Source organism: Pinus tabuliformis, chromosome Q (genome assembly GCF_031772625.1).
Source record: "Pinus tabuliformis cultivar Carrire ecotype Pingquan chromosome Q, CPIR1, whole genome shotgun sequence".
NCBI classification, from domain to species: Eukaryota; Viridiplantae; Streptophyta; class Pinopsida; order Pinales; family Pinaceae; genus Pinus; species Pinus tabuliformis.
In genome coordinates, this window is record NC_142296.1 from 383374863 (window position 1) to 383397776 (window position 22914).

Genomic DNA, 22914 nt, shown 5'->3' on the forward strand with positions numbered 1-22914 from the left:
ATCTGGGGAAGTCCAAACATAAAATAATATCATAATATGCCTGGTCAAAATCCAAATCTAAAAAATTGATGTATCAACCATGACAGAATGAAAGAGCCCATTTACCTGTTCATTCCTGATGGTAAATATGTAGAAGGAGCAATGCGACATTAAGGCCTCAAGTTTTCTATATCAAACACTCCAACTGCACTATGATAGAAGCTCAGAAGCTCGCATAAACTAGGACGTTGTCACATGAGTATATGGCACTTGAAATGGGAGCAGATAGGGAATCATGAGGAGACCACTGCAATGCAACCATGTAACAAGGTCATCCAATCAGATACAGAAGGTAAGTAGCATTGTCTATGTTTGAATTCAACAATGCTTACACGTGCTTACATAGAAACCAGCGCTCCAACTTGGAAGCATCATATATTATTATATAGTAAAGCTGGCTTTCATGCACAACCAAGAAGTGAATTTGATCATTATGAAATTGTACTCTTGTATCCCCATTGGTGGTGACGATCTTGGAAGCATCATATATAGCAAAGCTGGCTCTCATGCACAACCAACAGGTGAATTTGATCATTGTGAAACTGTACTCTTGTATCCCCCACTGGTGGTGACGGTCTTCCTGGTTGTACTGGTACAACTTTTGACTTTCGCTTGTCCCACCCATCTATGCCCCAGGGACATAACTGCCAAAAGACGTGGTTGTGAGTATATGAACATTTCCACTCCATAAATTTATGTAAACTTTAAAGTGAACATCACGGAGTTAGACTATATTTAATAAGAAAAGAAACCATTCGCTTGTCCCACCCATCTATGCCCCATGGACATAACTGCCAAAAGACGTGGTTGTGAGTATATGAACATTTCCACTCCATAAATTTATGTAAACTTTAAAGTGAACATCACGGAGTCAGACTATATTTAATAAGAAAAGAAACCATATACCTGGGCATCAGCTCTAGAAGATACCAACACATTCAAAACATGTGAAAAAGCCAGGCCTGTGTTTTATTTTTGGTGGCCCTTGAGCTTTTCTTTTACCTATAAAAATGGCCAGTTCAGAGCATGCCACAGGCAGCACCTCATCAACTGTATATTTGAATTGATGAATTCTCTATGCCAATTGCAATGATGTTATTGTCCTAAGGGTGGAAACCCAGAAAAGTGGCTGCCAGAGAAGGTGGCATGAAAGTTGTCATGACCTGGAAATATATCACTAATTAACATCCCATGAAACCACTGATTTAGATAAATTGGGAGCCTTTGAATTAGATAAGGAACATTACATTCAAATTGAACAAGGAGACCTTGCCACTGGAAGCAGACATTACATAGGAATCATTCTTAGACAAAGCTAGACAAGTAGCAACTTCTTCTGGATTTGTATCACCAACGTCATTATTAATAACAATCCCGCTAGCTGGCTGCCACATCTGTGTTGGAATACTCGCTGCAGACGGTGGAACAAAATACGAACTCTTAGTTACTCGTCGATTATTACTACATAAAATACAGCTGCAAATTATATATCCAAAAGTATAACAAACAAACAAATAAATAAAACAAGCTAAAATAAAAAGGAAGCAAACAACAAATACGAAAGAACCCCACCTTTCCGGATGGATTTCGGTCACTCCGCAGCCATTTGCATAGCTTATGGAGAGCACTGGATGTCAGTGCTAAGACAACAACACCGGAATTGGTGTATATCAGTTTTACCACCTGCAAGAAATAGCACATTACTTGTTTGGACCAATATCGACAAAATTTGTAGCACAAAAAATTGTAAAGTATGTCAACCTTTGGTGTTTTCTGTAATAGAGGGATGATTGCATACCTTGCTAGCATGCATTCTGTCAGGAAACTTGAGAGACCTACACTGACCTGAATCAGTGATCTCAGTCAATTTCCAGTTCTTGCTCTTGTCTGTGACCTCATCTAGAAGCCTTCGTTTAACATCTGGGGTCCCACTGTCTGTCTATACTACTCTGCACATATGTTGTCTCGAGTGTCAGATAATTGTTAGACATCATTGATAATATCATCCTATTCCTATAAAAGATATGCCAAAATAATGGCTAATAGAGCATGTGAACGCGGAAAAGAACAAAATCCTATGCTATATGGAAACTCGAAAGCAACAATATCTGGACTCTGAGTGAAAGTTTAGAAAATGATAAGATATATGTAACAAACTAAACTGAATAATGCTGGACAAATATGCTAGATTCTAAAGAAATCACTCTAAGAGAAAGCTCTTACAAAATTGGTCATTGACAATGCAGGTGGAAGTCTGTCCGAACGTTCTACAACACTGCGAAGGGAACCAGGAGCAGTGACTGCAGGAGGCATGGCATTCGCAATTGAAGTCTGCATAGTAAAAATGAACTAGTTAGAGTTTAAACTTTACCATTAATTAGTAGTGCATGTACACAGTAAATGTGCATGGAAGAAGCAATTTACCTTTGTTGCCATTGTCTCTGGTGGCACCCTCGTTCCTTCAAAGGATCTACTCTCCAGCATGCGAATTAAGTGAAATCCGTCTGCGTTGGGTAAGATCTTTATGCCATTGTCATTCGTTGTGACTGCCAACAGGGAACCATTTTCGCTGAAACGAAAGCGAGGACTAGCCTGGGTTATTTCGCAAATAACACGAGGATTATACATTGAGATGTGATCAAGAAAACTTGAAATAATGTTTTGAAACTCTAAAAATAAACCATTCTCATTTCCAAAAATAACTTCTTACCGAACTACCATCAACATCAATTGTTGTCAGGATGTTGGTGTTATCCATGTCCCATAACTTTATTTGAAATTCATCACCAGCTGCCAAGAACCTATTCCTGGTTGTCTCAAATTGCAGAATATGTCCGCTTGATTGTTCCCTCACTTTCATTCCACTCAACCAGGTACGAATCACCATCTTTACTTGTTCCACAGGAGAAGAGCCTAACAGAAAATACAAATGATTATATACTTCAGAAAGGACATGGACTTGACACAGCAAATAGAAAATTGGAGAAAATAAAACTCAGATCCACATGAAGACACTTATACTTATCATCTCTTTTAACACCGGTCCTAATACCATCCATCTTGACTTCCTACATCCATTGCTTATTTTAACTACAGAAAGGTCAAGGATACAATTTGATCATTTACCTCACCACCCGACAACACCTACATCTCAACTTCTTCAAGCATGAAGTAGTGCCCATAGCTCCAGGCTAGGGGTTCAAGGCAGAAGGAAGAAAATGCGTGCATCCAACTGCTTCATCTCTCTCTCTCTCTCCAGCTGGTACAAACAAAACACCATTCCAAGTTAACATTTTACCTTGTTCCATCAGCACAATAAGGCCCGGAGCATTATAGTCCACCCTAGATCCCGCAAGATCATACAAGCAGGCTTTGATCTTTCCATAAAGAGCTGTACAAAAAATAAACTGCATACAAACAAAGAATCATAATCCATCTATCTTTAGTGCAATAAAGTATTTTTCATATGGCCAAAAATTCACAGAAATTCAAACATCAAACAAAAATAGAATATGCAATGTAACTTCAAAACAACTAGTCCTCAATTGAAATTCACATAAATTCTTCAGGACTCAAGGAACAAAGTACCTGAATATTTTCTTACTGGTAAGGACAAACAGAACATACAGCTGCTTCATGACCTTCAAATGTGTACTGCTTTCGACTAGTGACTGCATCCCACACCTACAAGCACAGACAATATTTTTTTTTCTTCTTTTTTTTAATTTTCATATACAGATAAGTAAACGACAACTATTAGAATGAGTCTTGACACATGATAAAGCAGATTACCTTGATGGTCTTATCATCCCCACATGTAATTATTATGAAGAGATAGTAGCTAGGGTGTGAAAAAGCAATATCATTCACACCACCAGCATGTGCGTCAATCTGTTTAAATTATATCAATGTTAATAAATTATATTTTCAATACAAACTTAATTTTACAGACCTACAAGAATGTACAGATTGGCCTTTAAGCATGTAAGCAAACCTCTAGATGTTGTCTCAAATCACCTGCCTCAGTATAAGAATATATGTGAACTATACGCTTGGAAAACACAACTCCTATAACACAAATGCAGGCATGTCAGTATCTGAATAGAGGGCGTAGCACACCATTATATTGGTGCGCAACCAACCAAAAGGAGACCAGAGGCATTTGTAGATGGCATTATTACAAATCACTCACATTGATGTATAAAGAAGGAAATGATATCAAAGCAAATTATTAATGAATAAGAGTATATATATTAAGTTACTAAGGACTGCCCCATCTGGGTTCCAAATACAACGATTCACTGATACAGTTGGATTTTTCACAAGAGCAGACTAAGAAAACATAACAAAACATGTATAACAGTTTACCTAAGGCTAGCGCTAATGATCAACTCCAGTAAAGAACTCTAAAACCTTTTCAAGATCAATTCATACATGTATATTTTTCCAACTTAAATTACATAACTAATTTATGAAAAAATCATCTACCTGCAAACGTTAAAGTTCCTGAAAGCTAATTTTTTTTCGAGATTCCACTTCCCAAATTGCAATGTCACCAACATTTGTTCCAACTGATCGATAAATTCAGCAATCCAAATTTGAACCACTAGCCAGTGTGAACATATTTATAAATATAAAAAGTACATCTTCCAAATTGACTTGAGGAATTTATTTAAATGAAGAACTGTATTGAATGGAATTTGAAATCACCTAGCAGAATTGTTTGCTGCTGAGGATGGAAATCCATACTCATAACATTTAAACCTTGATTGAGAGTTCTTGCCTCGTTCCAAAATGAAGAGGGCAATATGTAACAATGCCAACTAGTGAATAACAATGTGATACCTAAAAACGAGGGCAATATGTAACAATGCCAACTAATGAATAACAATGCGATACCTAAAAACATTAAACATTCCCAGTTACTCAAAGATGTAAGGCCTTGTTAATTCTCTTTCATCATATAACATTTATTCAAGTGGCCCAAGGTTATAATGTTGGAAGTTAATAAATTAGAAAATTACTTTGTATTATTAGGAGATGGAAAAGTATCAATTACTAATTATGAGATGATCAAACTTAATTGCTTCGCGCAACTCAGCACCCATAACAAGAGATGAGCAATAAATTGACTAGTTCAGACTATCATGAAGGATGATGGCCTTCATCCAAGATGTTTTCCATGTATCACACACAACGAAATATCTTCAAGCACCTTTTAACTTTGATAATGGAAATTAGCAAATTACTTTGTATTATCAGGAGATGGAAAATATCAATTACTAATTATGAGATGATCAAACCTAACTGCTTAGGGCATCTGAGCACTCATAACAAGACATCATCTTAAACTTAATTGCTTGGGCATCTGAGCACTCATAACAAGAAGAGCAATAAATTGACTAGTTTAGATGATCTTGGCCACCATGAAGGATGATGGCCTTCAAAGTTCATTCAAGATGTTTTCCATATATCACACACAACAAAATATCTTCAATCACCTTTTAACTTTGATAAGGGATGACCCTATATCAACATGTATTTGCTAATCTTACTCTTTAGCTCTTTTCTCTTTCCTTTTTATCTTGCTAGGATGTATTAGAAATTTTCCTTTGATTCTACATGAATAAAGGGACACTTCCCACCACAAATGCCTTTGTCAACATTCTCTAGTCCAGCTTTGATTTTGGCCCATTTTCCTTGGTGTTTGAAAAAATTTCTTTCCACTTCAACACTTGTGCCTCCAAAAATGCTATCAACACATTTAGCCCTCCATTAGGAGGATGTCCAGAACCTCAAGACTCGGGAGTTGTGGAAGAACTATGGGTCTACTCAGATGCTAATATAGGGGAGTACTACAAGGGAATTTAATAAGTTGAAAGAAGCCATTAAAGAAACCGACATTGAACATGATTGACTTCGCTAAAACTCAAGAATTGAATAAAATGTAGTAACTCTCAGCATCCACCACCAATTGCTGACAGATTAAATCAAGCATAAAATAGATGGACAATAGGATGGAAAGGGTATTTCGAGCAACGCAATCCACGTAGGAAGATGTTACAATCATAAGCTTCTCAATGGATTTGCACTAGATGTATTTCGAGTAGAGCAATCCACGCAGGAAGATGTTACAGCCAAGGAGATCAAAGCATTGCTGCTGCAAACTGCAGACAATCAAGATGGATTGTAGTAAATATAACTTATTACACACCAACAAATGCCCTTTAATGATTTCGGTCAGAATTTAGACAAGAACATATTGAATTCCCATGGTGGGAGACCCCTCTCTAGAAATATTTTGACATAAAAAATCAAGCAGACTTACTCTGAGAACTTGTGATAGGGGTTAGCTGAGATAGCTTGTGAAATTATTTGATAAGAAAGAGATTTTGTTGGGCATGAGAGTTATCAGTCTTCCCATTTTTTTGTCTACGAATTCAATTCATATTTTTGCAACATCACACAGGTTGGTAGTTATATACAATAGCTTTGCCAATCTGTTGAAAATGTAGCGAGCAAGGTCTTCCAGCTTGTGCGTTAGCCAGAGAAGACCTCAAATCGTCCTCATGAGTAAGACTTCAGTTAGGATGAATTATTTCCAATTTACTAGAATGATCATCAAGTTAGCATGCATAGAGTTGGAGCTTCAATTATAGAGGAGTCTTTATCTCTAGTATTGATTGGAGAGAGCACGAGTTAAGAACTCTAGTGATGATTGGAAGGAAAGCAAGTAACACTCTCAGTTAATTAGCTATCATAGCTCAAGTTCTAAATTAAGTTGGGCCTCCTTGAATGGATTGAAGTTCACCTACAAAGAGAGGACGAAGGCACAAGTAAATCACAAAGGTTTGTGACAAGACATAGCTCACAAGTTAATGTGAGAGAGCCTTGATTATGGAGCGTAGGAATTGTCCTAAAGAATAGGAGGCACAAGTGCGCTAGAATTTAGGAGAATTGGTTGTGCGCAGGTTGAATGGCGCTAGGTCCTAAAAAATAGGAGCTCAAGTGCGCTAGGAAATAGGAGATCAATGCAAGGAATAAGAGGCTCAAGTGTGCAAGGATGGAGCAACAGAATTGAAGCAAGACAACAAGGTTTGCAGAGCAAGTCAAGGAGGCAACAAAGGAACAATTGTGTGCAGGAACCGATATTAGGTAGTGATCAAGGCAGGCTAAGATCAGTTGCATCAGTTGAGAATTGTGTGAGAAGCAGAATGATTTCTCAAGAGAAACAAATTGGTTTGTAATAAAATAGCCACATCAAGCAAGCCGATTTTCCCTCTTGGGTTTCCTGAGAAAAATAAGTGTGTCAATTTGTGTGATGTGCTTTTATCTCTATGTTTTTATTATGCTGCTTATAAGTTGTTAAGAGGCTTTGTATCTAAGTAGTTGCAGAGTTTCATGGAAATTTAACATGGTATCAAAGCAGAGATCAGTATAAAAACCAGCACCAGATTGACCAGTTAGTGGACAACGCAGATCATGAAGAAGGCTTGTGCAAGAGTTTGAAAAGAAGAGTAGTTCTTTGGATAACAATATGGTGTTCCAAGCACTGAGGTCAGATCACAATTTAGAAGGAGCCTCGAATTTTTGTGCATGGAAGGAGCGGATGTTGGAAGATAATAGGGTGCTCAAGTATGTGAAGCAGGCAATACCTCCGCCTCAAGATGACCAATAGTTGATCCAACATAACAAGAATGACACCAAGGCAAGGATGATCATTCTTGAGGGGATCAAAGATCATATTATCCCTCATCTCCATGAGAAGAAGACAACATATCATATGTTTAAAGCCATCTTAGATATGTATCAGGGTTGCAGTGATGCCAGGATGCTTGCTCTCAAAGAGAAGCTAAGAAGTATCTAGATGACCAAAGGAGAGCCCATCATCACATATATTTCAAAGTTCACTCACATTCAAGAAACTGGCTAGCTTCAAATAAGGCTGGAAATAGGGCTTTAAATTGTATAAATCACTGTGTTTTCCAATCTTTTGTTTTATGTTGTTAGTGGGCGTCTTATTCTGACTCGATCTTCTTCACTTCATTCGATTCCTCAGTCAACGAGGCCATCCTGGGCGCAACCACTGTGCCAGTGTGCGTTTGAGCTATTGCGAGCTGGAAATAGAAACTGGATTTTCTAGACATGGGTGGTACTACATTGAATGTATTAATGCATCAATCCTAGAACCAGTTGTTGACTTTGTTTACCTTGTGGACACAACGACAGTTCGATAGCCAATTCAAGAGCGAATTGACCGAGTAAAAGGAGGCCCCAAAACCTGTCAATAATGAGACCGTTTAGGGAGAAAGTCTCTCTAGCCGGAGGGAGGTGGAACCAGGCTGAGAGTGTCATGGGAGCTATCTGGAAATAGACAACTAGATCAACGCCTAGCCTACCGTCTTATAGTCGAGGATCGCCCCCTTTTTTAATAGAGAGGATCCCTTTCAAAAGAGAGAGCAACCGCTGTCATTGATAAGCTAGTAAAAAAGCTAGAATCACTTGAAACCCCTTGAAAATAGAGAGGGCGATTTATTCGCTTAGGAGGTATCACTTCCCTATGAACCCTTCTCTTTGAAGGAACTGATGGATGCTGGGATAGCCCACAGAAAATTAATCTTTAGTAGATCAGGTAATGTATTCAGGGAGGCCATGCCCATATAGCTCCAAATAAGCCGCCACATAACCCGGTATGTTAATCGGTCCATCCATTTCGACTTTATCTCTCTCGAGCCTCAAACGGGTTTGACCAACTTCGTGGGTTTCTTTCTGCCAAGCCTAACGTTTGCACACCACTGACTCTAGATTCACTGGGTACCAGCTTCTTAATCGGGTGATTTCAGCCAGCCCTTGGTTTTGACCAGCTTTGTTTGAGCTAGATGCAAGCCAATTATCTCTAGCCACTACCTCCACGTTCACCATGCCTAACGATTTCAACCAACCCCGATTTCTTTGACCAACCTAGATTCTCCCAGCAAGCAAGAAGTAAGCCTCGGTTCTTTTATTAGGCAGCTTTTGTGTTCGACCAACCCCCTAGCTAGCTTGATTTCTTTGTCAAGCCATGTTCTTTTGTCGAGCCTCAACGAGCAATCGACGATGTCCCACCAATCATAGGGAAACTTCCAGAAATTATCTAGCTTAAATGGTATAGTTTATTAAGAATCAAATTCACTTTAAGTGCCTCGATGAGGAATAATATATCTTTTTCTTCCCAGAGCAAATTTATTATATGAAACTAGAGAATGCAGATGTTTTCTATCACTAGGATCCGAGCCAATCCAAGTATCCAAGCCGATCATCCCAGGTAGGAGCCCTGTGTTCCATGGGGGGGACAACTACAACAACTAAAATGGTAGCTACAACAGATTAGGAGTCTTTGTTTTATGAGTCTTTCTGGGGTTGACCTACCGGCATTCTGGCAGACAAACTGCCAATGTAGTGTGAAGTGAGTCGGTTCAACGGACAGATAATGTTGTCGTGTGAGGTGCAATAATTGATGAGAAAATGTTTCTTATACACTTGTAGGGTTCTTAAGATGCTGGCTAGGATCAATCACTCGATAGAGGAGGTGTATGCAAAAGTGTGCTACTTGGTGGTTTGCTTAAGCTTTAGGAAAGAAGAATTCCCCTGGCAATTACCCTGCTTTAACTGGATAGAAGATCTACCCATGAGGGTTGGTTGGATAGAATTGTTACCCTTGCTATTTACCCAATGAAACTGGACAGACGCATATACCCTTGTCTTGTATGGGACGGGACTTGGCTTCATAACACTTCTCTTATGGGTTAGACCCAACCGAACCTTAGAGGAGTAGTAGATTCATGATGATGCATCTCCATTCAATAAGCCCATATCGAATGAAGCACAAATGTTGAAGGAGTGGAGTGGGTGTGACTATAGCAGACAGTGACCTTGTGAGTCTTACGCTTCTGGGACTTCATAAGTCTTTATATAGTTTCCAGAATGCAGTAAGTGGCAAAGAGAATATTCCTAGTTGGGAAAGGTTATGGAGTGATTATGTTTAAGAAGAAACCTAGAGAGGGATGAGAGCTGGTAGAGAAGCTCCAGCAGAAGATGAGGAGAACTTTGCCTTGGTTGGCAAAGGTAGCATAGCCAAGGGAAAGAAGGGCCAAGGAGAGGTCGAGTCTTGTCAGAAGGGTGAGAAGAAGAAGGATCTAAGCAAGATCAACTTCCATTTCCATGACTTCGGACACCATGCCACTAAGTGTCTTAATTGGAATGAGTCTAGTAAGGATCATGTGGTTGTAGAAACTAAGGTAGATGAGGTCGAGTCTTGTCAAAAGGGTGAGAAGAAGAAGGATCTAAGCAAGATCAAGTGCTTCCATTTCCATGAGTTCAGACATCATGCCACTAAATGTCTTAATTGGAAGGAGTCTAGTAAGGATCATGTGGTTGTAGCAACTGAGGTAGATGTGTTTTCTTCTCAGCTCGAGAAATATTTCTCATTGATAGCTTGCATGGCAAGCTCAACAAACAACAGTGTATGGTATATTGATTCAAGAGCATCCTTCCACATGACCGGGAACAAGGAGTATTTCAGCCACTTGAAGGATAGGGACATGCAATTTCAGATTGAGCTAGGAGATGATGGAAAGTACGCAACTAAGGGAGTTGGTAATTGTCAGTTTTGAGAGGGAGTCAGGTAGCTCTCTCCATCTCAAAGATTTCCTCTATGTTCCAAGCCTAAAGCAGAACCTTGTTGCAGTAGCTACCTTGAGGACAAGGGTTATGATGTCATCTTCAACAGAGGTAAGGCTCACCTCCATAACTTAGCTTCTAGATGTAAGAAGCAAATAGGTGTAAGGAAGAGACAGGCACAACCTTGAGCAACAAGGCGAGAAGTGCGTAGAATAGAGACATGAGGGTTGAGGAGAGCATAGATTTGAGGGAGTCCTAAGAGCACGAGCATATTAGAGCTCAAAAGGAGCCTCATCCAGTATCACAGTTTGAGTCTCGGCTAGTCGGATAGTGGGCTGGCCAACAAGATCATGAGTTTGACTTTAGTTAGGATGAGTTATTTCCATTTTATTGGAATAATCATCAAGTTAGAATGCATACAGTTGGAGTTTGAGTTAAAGAGGAGTCTTCATCAATTTGACTACAAAATGAGGTGGTAGTTAGCAGTTCAGTTAGAACAAGTTAGTCTTCAGTCTTGATTGAAGGAAGAGTGAGTTAGATATCCATTGTTGATTGGAAAGAGCATGAATTAACAACTCCAATGATGATTGGAAGGAGACCAAGTAACACTCTCATTGAACTCATCATCAGAGCTCGAGTTCTAAATTAGGCTGGACCTCCTTGCATGGATCGAAGTTCACCTATAAAGAGAGGACAAAGGCACAAGTAAATCACACTGTTTTGTGCACAAAAGTTTGTGACAAGGTAGAGCTCACGAGTTAGTGTGAGAGAGCCTTGATTGTGGAGTGCAGGAATTGTGTCCTAAAGAATAGGAGGCACAAGTGCGCTAGAATTTAGGAGAATTGGTTGTGTGCAAGTTGTATGGAGCTGCAAGGTCCTAAAAAATAGGAGCTCAAGTGCGCTAAGAAATAGGGCTAGAAGTGAGCTATGAAATAGGATACAACACAAGGAATAAGGGGCTCAAGTGCGCAAGGAAGGAGGTAACAGAGGAGGAATTGTGTGCAGGAACCAAGATCAAGTGGTGATCAAGGCAAGCCAAGATCAGTTGTATCAGCTAGGAAATGTGTGAGAAGCATAACACTTTCTCAAGAGAGACAAATTTCTTTGTAATAGATTCAGTTGCTCCAAGAACAATTAATAAAATAGCTACATCAAGCAAGCAGTTTTCCCTATTGGGTTTCTTGAGAAAAATAATTGTGTCAATTTGTGTGATGTGTTTTTATCTCTATGTTTTTATTCTACTGCTTATAGGTTATTAAGAGGCTCTGTATCTTAGTGAAAATTAACTAGTTTCAGTTTTCAGTTATTCATCTAATAAGTTACAGAGTTTCATGGAAATTTAATACAACCATGGTAGCTTACGATTTGTTGCGTCTAATGAAAACAAAAGGGCCATGGAGCAATGCACATGTTGGGTGATGATTTCAGAAATATTTGGAACCTGCAACAAGATTAGGCCACCCATGCATGTGAGGAGAATCACTACAAAAAATGTTGGTTTCTTTATGTTTATGGACAATATAACTCTCGTACACCTTGCCAGTTACCAAATCCGACATAATGAATCTCATAAAATAGGACTTTGGTGCACAGTTTTGGTCAATGAGTTGCCATACAAGAAAATGGTTATCTTCCACACAGGTTTTTCCCTAAAGCTAATGCCGCTTATACAAACTTTGGGTCTGTGATTATTTTTGGCTAGAGATTGCTTTTAGCTTAAAGAACTCCAATACAACGATGGTATTTTCATACCTATTGTGACTTCTTCCTTTGTTTGTTCCATGGCTATAAATATCATTCCGTTTTATATTTGTATGTAGACATTGACCTCCCATCTCTTCCATTGTGCTAGTGGGGACAATTGATTCAAACACCCAACCATGTATAAAGTCACAAAGTAATGTTAGATGCTTTGGCGGTATCAAGCTCAATAGTAATAAGGAAGATACCCTTAGAGGGAGAGGACTACAATGAGATCCTAGCACCATTGTTGGATGCACTATTATCAGATTTATGAAAAGTTTGCTTTCTCCATGACATTTAAAAAGAAGCATTCTTGGAGCTCCCTCAAGGCTTTGAGGCACATAAGAAGAGTCTCATGATTTCAGACTGAAGCAAGTCCCATATGGACTCAAGCAAGTCCCTTATGGACTCAAGCAAGTCCCTTGGACATGGCATGTCTAGTTTGATAAATATCTAATGCAGACTCCGACCTCTCTTCAAGGTTGAAGGTATGTCCTTAATGTTTGGTTTGATATATCCTAACAGTTTATTTCTGACAGGATCAAATCATCTCTGTGTTCAATACCAGAGGGATTGATCTCTGAGCCCTAATGGATTATAAGTGTAATAGAGAGATGATGAGGACTTCCTTGTTAAGGGAAGTACGCTGTCAGAGACTTTGGCATGATGATTTACACTAAAGAAGTTGAGAGAGACTCCTCTTCATATTCAGATTTGATCGATCCCATGATGAGCTAGAAGTCAAATGAATTCTTGCTTTGTAGTATGAACCAAATAGAGCTTGGATATGTATATTGGGTTGATGCTAACCATGTGCTGAGATATCTACATGAAACAATTAATCATGGAATGAGACACACTATCCGAAACTTGCTGGATACATCGATGCTAACTGAGATTGAAAATGTCGTTGACAAGAAAAGCACATTCGGGTGCTACTATAGCTTGGGGTCTACCATGATTTCCTGGATGAGACTGAAAATGTTGTTGGCAAGAAAAGCACATCCGAGTGCTGCTATAGCTTGGGGTCTGCCATAAGTCTGTTGATTTGAGTACGATTGAGTCAGAGAAAATTGTTGATAGCATGGCTAGCTACGAGGACGCGTGATTGAAAAAGTTCTTTCGAGAGTTGTTTGAGCATGCGTTAGTATACTGCGATAATATGAGTGTGATCTAACTTTCAGAGAATCTCTTGTTTTAGGACCAATCCAAGCATTCCAAGATTAGATATCATTATATATGGGATATGGTGTAGAGGGAGCAATGAGGCTTCAGTAAATGCGCTAGTCGCTGACATTCTCACCAAGACTTTGTCGAAAGGGAAGTTCTTGGTCTTCAGAGAGCAGCTTGGATTGGTGTATCTGACCCTCTTGGGAAAGGGTCATAATTGATCGAAAACACTGAGCTATGCTCTTCCCCACTATTTGAGATCCCAAGGCAGGAATGGAGCCAGAGAGCTCCTAGGGTTGAGGGAATTCTAGAAAATAGGACAGTGTGTAATCCTTACCTTTCATGGTAAGTGGTATCTCATTCTTGTCACTTATGACAAGTGGGTATCTCCCTCCACCATCAAGTCTGAGACTTGATAGAGTACACCCTAATATGCATCCTACCCACAAGCTAGGCTTGTTGGGACTACCATTCATTTGGACAATGGGTGAAGAGACTTGAGATAGTGTGTGATCCTTACCATTCATGATAAGTGGTATCTCGCTCAAGTGATGGGATGCAAGTGTTCCACCACTCGACTATTGAGGGTCAAGGTGGGAAGATCAACGAACAATAGGATAGTGTGGGATCCTTACCTCTCACATTATAATTTTTCTATGGATTGATTACATCTGTGGCATCACGACATCGCATAGAAACTACGTGACTCACATATTTTCCTATGGTCCTCTCTATATACTCCATGGCTCGCTAAGTGTTTCTATGACTCACACAGTAACTCTATGGTTGGAAAATATCTAAGATGGCTCGCTTCTTTATCAAAAGCATATTTGTTGTGGCAAACATACTCTAGGTTGGATCATTTGTGTTATGGTTCGCTATTCTATTGTACAATGGCTCTTTGTTCCTATAGCTCGCTACCCATGACATGATTCCTGTGTGGCTCGTACACATATGTCTTGTGGCTCTCATAAGTCCACAGTGGAATCATACATAACAGTGGAAACATTAATCTCAAGGGCATCACTCTATCATCACAACTTTTAAAGTAGTACCCTGACAAAATGATAAATCATTGTGCAACTAACAAATATTTCAGTGTATTAAAGGACAATAGTATTGTGTAGGAGAAAAGTATGCCTCACCCATCCTCTATGCTATGTTTGTAGACTGTCTAGTGCATCTTCACCACTTGACCTGTGCAGACCATACAATTGTAGTTGTTCGCTACATAAAAAAGATCAATATAGTTGACTATGAGAGTATATATAAAACATATAATAATTTGAATAACAAACAAATGGAGCTACAAATTAGTGAAAGATACTTTTAAGTGAAGTGCATTGCATATAGAAATGTAGACTCACCTTCATTTATGAACGGTAACCTCAATTTTTTTTGTCTTCTTCCTTCATTTCCGTTTCCGCACCCAACAAACAAAACCAAGCCCAAACTACAAAAAACATTAAAAAAAACAAAACAAAGGAAGAGTACAACACACCCAACAAACGAAACCAAGACCAAACTACAAAAAAGGAGAAAAAAATGCAAACAAAGGAAAACGAGTACAACACAGCATGGCCATGCTCAAGCTCAACAAAACAAAACATGCAGACAATAACAAAGAAAAATTGCAAACATCCCCTCTGCACATCATCTCTCCTGCGATGTGTTGTCCTCCACTGAAAGGGAAAAACAAGTGGGTTGAATAAGCTTAAAATAAACAAACAATTAGTAATGCTAAACATATTTCAAAACCAATAATTATTCATAATAAAAAACACAACTCCCCTAGAGTTTGTTTTATAACAATGGACACTATTTGTATTCCACTTGCCCGTGCTCATCAAAACAAACCATCTACAAAAGATAAACCATAAGATATTAGAATCGTTATATAAGTTAAACTAGATAGTACACAATAATTAATAAAAAACACACCTTTCTTTGAGATCGTTATATAAAAGGGGATAGTCCACTTCAAATTTCATGTATTCTTGCTCATTGGAACAAGCCATCTGCAATAGATACACAATAAAATATTAGATTTCTAATAAAAGTCAAACTAGAGAGTTTGAAGGCGTGAACTTAAAAAAAAAAAAAAAAACATGTAGACAACAACAAACAAAAAACTGCAGACTTCCCCTTTTCAGATTATCTTTACTGTAGTGTCCTCTCCTCTATTGAAAGGAAAAAAAGGTGGGGTGAATAAGGTTAAAATACAGACATATAGTAATATCAAGCATAATTCAAAACGAATAATTATTTATTATACCAAACATACCTCATCTAGAGTTTGGCATATAAAGATAGACATTCCCTTTTGTATTCCACTTAATTGTGCTCACCAGAACAATCCTTCTACAACAGATACATAATAAGATATTAGAATCATTATACAAGTTAAATTGAAGAGTTGAATGCAACAATCAATCATAATGTGAAATATACTGGTCTTTGAGCTTTGTTATATAAAGGAGGATAATCCATTTTGTATTTTACATATATGTGGTCACTGAAATCAGCCATCTATAGTAGATACAAAATAAAATATTAGAATTCTAATAAAAGCTAAACTAGAGAGTTGAAGGCATGAACTTGTGATGTCCATTTATATTCCATGCTAAATCTCAAAATATATAAGTTTTCTATACTAGACATAATTCTATTAAGAATAATGCAATCAATGTTATCGTAAGAGAAATAATCCATTCTGTAAGAGGTATCTAAGCATATTTAAACATATTGAACAACAAGAATCCTAGCAGTGTCTACTAGCACAATGGTTGATTAGTCGAAAGCTCAAGATGCTTGCTTGCTCGACCTTACCATTCTCCTCTCTAGGGCACGTTGTCTAAGGATGTGCGTGTGATGTGGACCCAAAACACATATAAATTTAAACATACCATTTTATGTATATCATCTGAGTGGTACTACTTGAGAACCATGCTAGAAGGAGAAAACATTGAGCTCACAAATAATAATAACACTATTGTTGGAAAAAAATATGACTCACCCATCCACTGTGCTGCATCTAAATTTCCTAAGATATCATCTCCACTCGACCCTCCCAGAAACTACAATTGTATCGTTCCATGCACAAAGTATTATTATATATGAGATCATGAATAAACGATGAGAGGTTAAAGAATAAATATACAGAGCGATGAATTAACCATACACATAACTACCTTCCCTTGGCTAATATTCTAACATTGGCAATCATGAACAATATTCCCTAAACATGTGAACCCCAGTGTAACATTTCCATTTCTTTCATATAAAAGTTCTATGAAAAAGCTTGAATCTCACACCCATGAACAAGATCATACTACCTCGAAAACATGACAAAATGATGAATCATTGTGCAACTAACAAATATTTCAGTGTATTAAAGGACAATAGTATTGTGTAGGAGAAAAATATGCCTCATCCATCCTCTGTGCCATGTTTGTGGAATGTCTAGTGCATCTTCACCACTTGACCTGTGTAGACCGTACAATTGTAGTTGTTCACTACATAAAAAAGATCAATACAGTTGACTATGAGAGCATATATAAAACATATAATAATTTGAATAGCAAACAAATGGAGCTACAAATTAATGAAAGATACTTTTAAGTGAAGTGTATTGCATATAGAAATGTTGACTCACCTTCATTTATGAACAATAACCTCAATTTTCTTTGTCAACTTCCTTCATTTCTGTTTCCGCACCCAACAAACAAAACCAAGACCAAACTACAAAAAAAATTAAAAAAACTAAAAAACAAAACAAAGGAAGAATACAACACACCCAACAAACGAAACCAAGACAAAACTACAAAAAATGAGAAAAAAATGCAAACAAAGGAAAACGAGTACAACACAACATGGCCATGCTCAAGCTCAACAAAACAAAACATGCAGACAAGAACAAAGAAAAATTGCAAACATCCCCTCTGCACATCTTCTCTCCTGCAATGTGTTCTCCACCGAAAGGGAAAAAAAGGTGGGTTGAGTAAGCTTAAAATACACACATAATTAGTAATGCTAAACATATTTCAAAACCAATAATTATTCATAATAGAAAACAAAACTCCCATAGATTTTGTTTTATAACGATGGACACTATTTGTACTTCACTTGCCCGTGCTCATCAAAACAAACCATCTACAAAAGATACACCATAAGATATTAGAATTGTTATATAAGTTAAACTAGAGAGTACACAATAATTAATCGTAATAAGAAACACACCTTTCTTTGAGATTGTTATATAAAAGGGGATAGTCCATTTCGTATTTCACATATTCTTGCTCACTAGAACAAGCCATCTACAATAGATACACAATAAAATATTATATTTCTAATAAAAGTCAAACTAGAGAGTTTGAAGGCGCGAACTTAAAAAAAAAAATGTAGACAACAACAAACAAAAAATTGCAAACTTCCCCTTTTCACATTATCTTTACTGTAGTGTCCTCTCCTCCGCTAAAAGGAAAAAAAGGTGGGGTGAATAAGGTTAAAATACAGACACAGATAGTAATGGAAATCATAATTCAAAACGAATAATTATTTATTATACCAAACATACCTCGTCTAGCGTTTTCCATATAAAGATAGACATTCCCTTTTGTATTCCACTTGTGCTCACCAGAACAAACCATCTACCACAGATACATAAAAAGATATTAGAATCATTATACAGGTTAAATTGGAGAGTTGAATGCAACAATCAACCATAATGTGAAACATACTCGTCTTTGAGCTTTGTTATTAAAGGAGGATAATCTATTTTGTATTTTACATATATGTGGTCATTGAAATCAAACATTGGTAGTAGATAAAAAATAAAATATTAGAATTCTAATAAAGGCTAAACTAGATAGTTGAAGGCATGAAGTTGTGATCCAACTTAATTCTAGTCCATTTATATTCGATGCTAAATCTCAAAATATATAAGTTTTCTAAACTAGACGTAATTCTACTAGGAATAACACAATCAATGTTATCATAAGAGAAATAATCCATTTTGTAAAAGGGATCTAACAGTATTTAAACATATTGAACACCTAGAATCCGAGCATTGGCTACAAGCACAATGGTTGATTGGTCGAAAGCTCAGGATGCTTGCTTGCTCGACCTTACCATCCTCCTCTCTAGGGCACATTGTGTGGGGGTGTGCATGTGATGTGGACCAAAAAAAACACATAAATTTAAGCATATACCCTTTTATGTATTTCATCTAAGTGGTACTACCCGAGCACCATGCTAGATGGAGAAAACATTGAGTGCACAAATAATAATAACAGTATTTTGTTGGAAAAAAATCCATGACTTACCTATCCTCTGCGCTACATTCCTAAGATATCATCTCCACTTGACACTCCCAGACACTACAATTATAGTCGTTTCCTGCACAAAGTAATATTAGATATAAGATCACGAATAAACCACAAGAGGTTAAAGAAGTAATATACAGAGTGATGAATTAACCACACACATAACTACCTTCCCTTGGCTAATATTATAACAACGACAATCATGAACAATAATCCCTGAACATGTGAATCCCAGTGTAACATTTCCATTTCTTTCATATCAAAGTTCTAGAAAAAATCTCGAATCTCACACCCATGAACGAGATCATACTACCTCGAAACAATGATGAAATAATAAATCATCGTGCAACTAACAAATATTTCAGTATATTAAAAGGCAATAGTATTGTGTAGGAGAAAATTATGCCTCACCCATCCTCTCTGCAATGTTTGTAGAATGTCTTGTGCATCTTCAACACTTGACTTGTGTAGACCATACAATTGTAGTTGTTCGCTACATAAAAAAGATCAATATAGTTGACTATGAGAGCTTAAATAAAACATATAATAATTTGAATAGAAAACAAATGGAACTACAAATTAGAAAAAGACACTTTTAAGTGAAGTGCATTGCATATAAAAATGTTGACTCGCCTTCATTTATGAACAATAACCTCAATTTTCTTTGTTTGCTTCCTTCATTTCCATTTTCGCACCCAATGAACAAAACCAAGACCAAACTACAAAAAAACATTAAAAAAACAAAACAAAGGAAGCATACAACACATCCAATAGACAAAACCTAGCCCAAACTGCAAAAATGAGAAAATAATGCAAAAAAAGGAAAACAAGTACAACACAACATGGCCATGCTTAAACTCAACAAAACAAAACATGCAGACAAGAACAAAGAAAAAATTGCAAACATCCCCTCTGCACATCTTCTCTCCAGCGATGTGTTCTGCATTGAAAGGGAAAAAAAAGTGGGTTGAGTAAGCTTAAAATACACACAAAATTAGTAATGCTAAACATATTTCAAAACCAATAATCATTCATAATAGAAAACACAACTCCCCTAGAGTTTGTTTTATAACGATGGACACTGTTTGTATTCCACTTGCCCGTGCTCATCAAAACAAACCAAATACACAAGATACACAATAAGATATTAGAATCGTTATATAAGTTAAACTAGAGAGTACACAATAATTAATCGTAATAAGAAACACACCTTTCTTTGAGATTGTTATATAAAAGGGGATAGTCCATTTTGTATTTTAAGTATTCTTGCTCACTAGAACAAGCCATCTACAATAGATACACAATAAATATTAGATTTCTAATAAAAGTCAAACTAGAGAGTTTGAAGGCATGAACTTAAAAAAAACATGTAGAAAACAACAAATAAAATATTGAAAACTTCCCCTTTTCACATTATCTTTATTGTAGTGTCCTCTCCTCTGCTGAAATGAAAAAGGGTGGGGTGAATAAGGTTAAAATAAAGACACAGATAGTAATGGCAAGCATAATTCAAAATGAATAATTATTCGTTATACCAAACATACCTCGTCTAGAGTTTGCTATATAAAGATAGCCATTCCATTTTGTATTCCACTTACTTGTGCTCACCAGAACAAGCCATCTACAACAGATACATAACAAGATATTAGAATCATTATACAAGTTAAATTGGAGAGTTGAATGCAACAATCAATCATAATGTGAAACATACTCTTCTTTGAGCTTTGTTATATAAAGGAGGATAATCCATTTTGTATTTTACGTATATGTGGTCGCTGAAATCAACCATCTGCAGTAGATACAATATAAAATATTAGAATTCTAATAAAAGCTAAACTAGAGATTTGAAGGCATGAACTTGTGATCAAACTTGATTTCAGTCCATTTACATTCCATGCTAAATCTCAAAATATATAAGTTTCCTAACTAGACGTAATTCTACTAGGAATAATACAATCAATGTTATCGTAAGAGAAATAATCCATTTTGTAAGAGGGATCTAAGCATATTTAAACATATTGAGCACCCAAAATCATATCGTTGTCTATTAGCACAATGGTTGATTGGTCAAAAGCTCAAAACGCTTGCTTGCTCGACCTTACCATCCTCCTCTCTAGGGCACGTTGTGTGGGGGTCTGCGTGTGATGTGGACCAAAAAAGCATATAAATTTAAACATACCATTTTATGTATATCATCTGAGTGGTACTATTCGAGAACCATGCTAGGAGAAAACATTGAGCACACAAATAATAATAACACTATTTTGTTGGAAAACAACATTACTCACCCATCCTCTGCGTTGCATCTACATTTCATAAGATATCATCTCCACTCGACCCTCCCAGACACTACAATTCTAGTTGTTCGCTGCACAAAGTAATATTATATATGAGATCACGAATAAACCACGAGAGGTTAAAGAATAAATATACAAAGTGATGAATTAACCATACACATACCTACCTTCCCTTGGCTAATATTATAGCAGCAACAATCATAAACAATAATCATTGAACATGTGAACCCCAGTGTAACATTTCCATTTCTTTCATATCAATGTTCTAGGAAAACTCTTGAATCTCACACCCATGAACAAGATCATACTACCTCGAAACCATGACAAAATGATAAATCATTGTGTAACTAACAAATATTCCATTGCATTAAAGGACAATAGTATTGTGTAGGATAAAAGTATGCCTCACCCATCCTATGTGCCATGTTTGTAGAATGTCTAGTGCATCTTCACCACTTAACCTGTGTCGACCATACAATTGTAGTTGTTCACTACATAAAAAAGATATATATAGTTGACTATGAGAGCATATATAAAACATATAATAATTTGAATAGAAAACAAATCGAGCCACAAATTAGCAAAATATACTTTTAAGTGAAGTGCTTTGCATATAGAAATGTTGACTCACCTTCATTTATGAAGGTGAACCTCAATTTTCTTTGTCTGCTTCTTTCATTTCCATTTCCGCACCCAACAAACGAAACCAAGACCAAATTACAAAAAACATTAAAAGAACAAAAAAACAAAACAAAGGAAAAGTACAACACACACAACAAACGAAACCAAGACCAAACTACAAAAAACGAGAAAAAAATGCAAAAGAAAGGAAAACGAGTACAACACAGCATGGCCATGCTCAACCTCAACAAAACAAAACATGTAGACAAAACAAAGGAAAAATTGCAAACACCCCCTCTGCACATCATCTCTCCTGCAATGTGTTGTCCTCTGCTGAAAGGGAGAAAAAGTGGGTTGAATAAGCTTAAAATACACACACAATTAGTAATGTTAAACATATTTCAAAACCAATAATTATTCATAATAGGAAACACAACTCCCCTAGAGTTTGTTTTATAACGATGGACACTTTTTGTATTCCACTTGCTCGTGCTCATCAAAACAAACCATCTACAGAAGATACACAATAAGATATTAGAATCGTTATAAAAGTTAAACTAGAGAGTACACAATAATTAATCGTAATAAGAAACACACATTTCTTTGAGATGGTTATATAAAAGGGGAAAGGACATTTTGTATTTCATGTATTCTTGCTCACTGGAACAAGCCATCTGCAATAGTTAACCAATAAAATATTAGATTTCTAATAAAAGTCAAACTACAGATTTTGAAGGCATGAACTTAAAAAAAAACATATAGACATCAACAACAAAAAAATGTTGCAAACTTCCCCTTTGCACATTATCTCTACTGTAGTGTCCTCTCCTTCGCAGAAAGGAAAAAATGTGAGGTGAATAAGGTTAAAATAAAAAAAAGATAGATAGGAATGGCATGCATAATTCAAAAAGAATAATTATTCATTATACCAAACATACCTCGTCTAGATTTTTCTATATAAAGATAGACATTCCATTTTGTATTCCACTTACTCATGCTCACCAGAACATGCCATCTACAATATATACATAATAATATATTAGAATCATTATAAAAGTTAA

The 22914-nt window shown here is 36.8% G+C and overlaps 2 long non-coding RNA genes and 1 pseudogene across 3 annotated transcripts; all 3 read right to left on the reverse strand.

Moving 5' to 3' along the window:
* Positions 1-1268: 1268 nt before the first annotated feature.
* LOC149219788 (protein TOPLESS-RELATED PROTEIN 2-like) lies at positions 1269-16690 on the reverse strand (annotated as a pseudogene). The gene is made up of 15 exons (XR_016249604.1): positions 16628-16690; positions 15896-15972; positions 15553-15791; positions 14979-15471; positions 14757-14838; positions 4034-4107; positions 3832-3930; positions 3628-3723; positions 3338-3446; positions 2750-2952; positions 2464-2631; positions 2263-2370; positions 1838-1978; positions 1607-1722; positions 1269-1515 (listed from the first exon to the last, which is right to left on the reverse strand). The product of XR_016249604.1 is annotated as a protein TOPLESS-RELATED PROTEIN 2-like (transcript).
* A 582-nt stretch (positions 16691-17272) lies between these two features.
* Positions 17273-18266, reverse strand: LOC149219789 (uncharacterized). Its single transcript, XR_016248721.1, has 3 exons — positions 18188-18266; positions 17851-18084; positions 17273-17763 (listed from the first exon to the last, which is right to left on the reverse strand). It is a non-coding gene; the product is annotated as an uncharacterized LOC149219789 (long non-coding RNA).
* A 1885-nt stretch (positions 18267-20151) lies between these two features.
* On the reverse strand, positions 20152-20725 carry LOC149219790 (uncharacterized). Its single transcript, XR_016248722.1, has 3 exons — positions 20647-20725; positions 20480-20556; positions 20152-20374 (listed from the first exon to the last, which is right to left on the reverse strand). It is a non-coding gene; the product is annotated as an uncharacterized LOC149219790 (long non-coding RNA).
* Positions 20726-22914: the final 2189 nt, after the last annotated feature.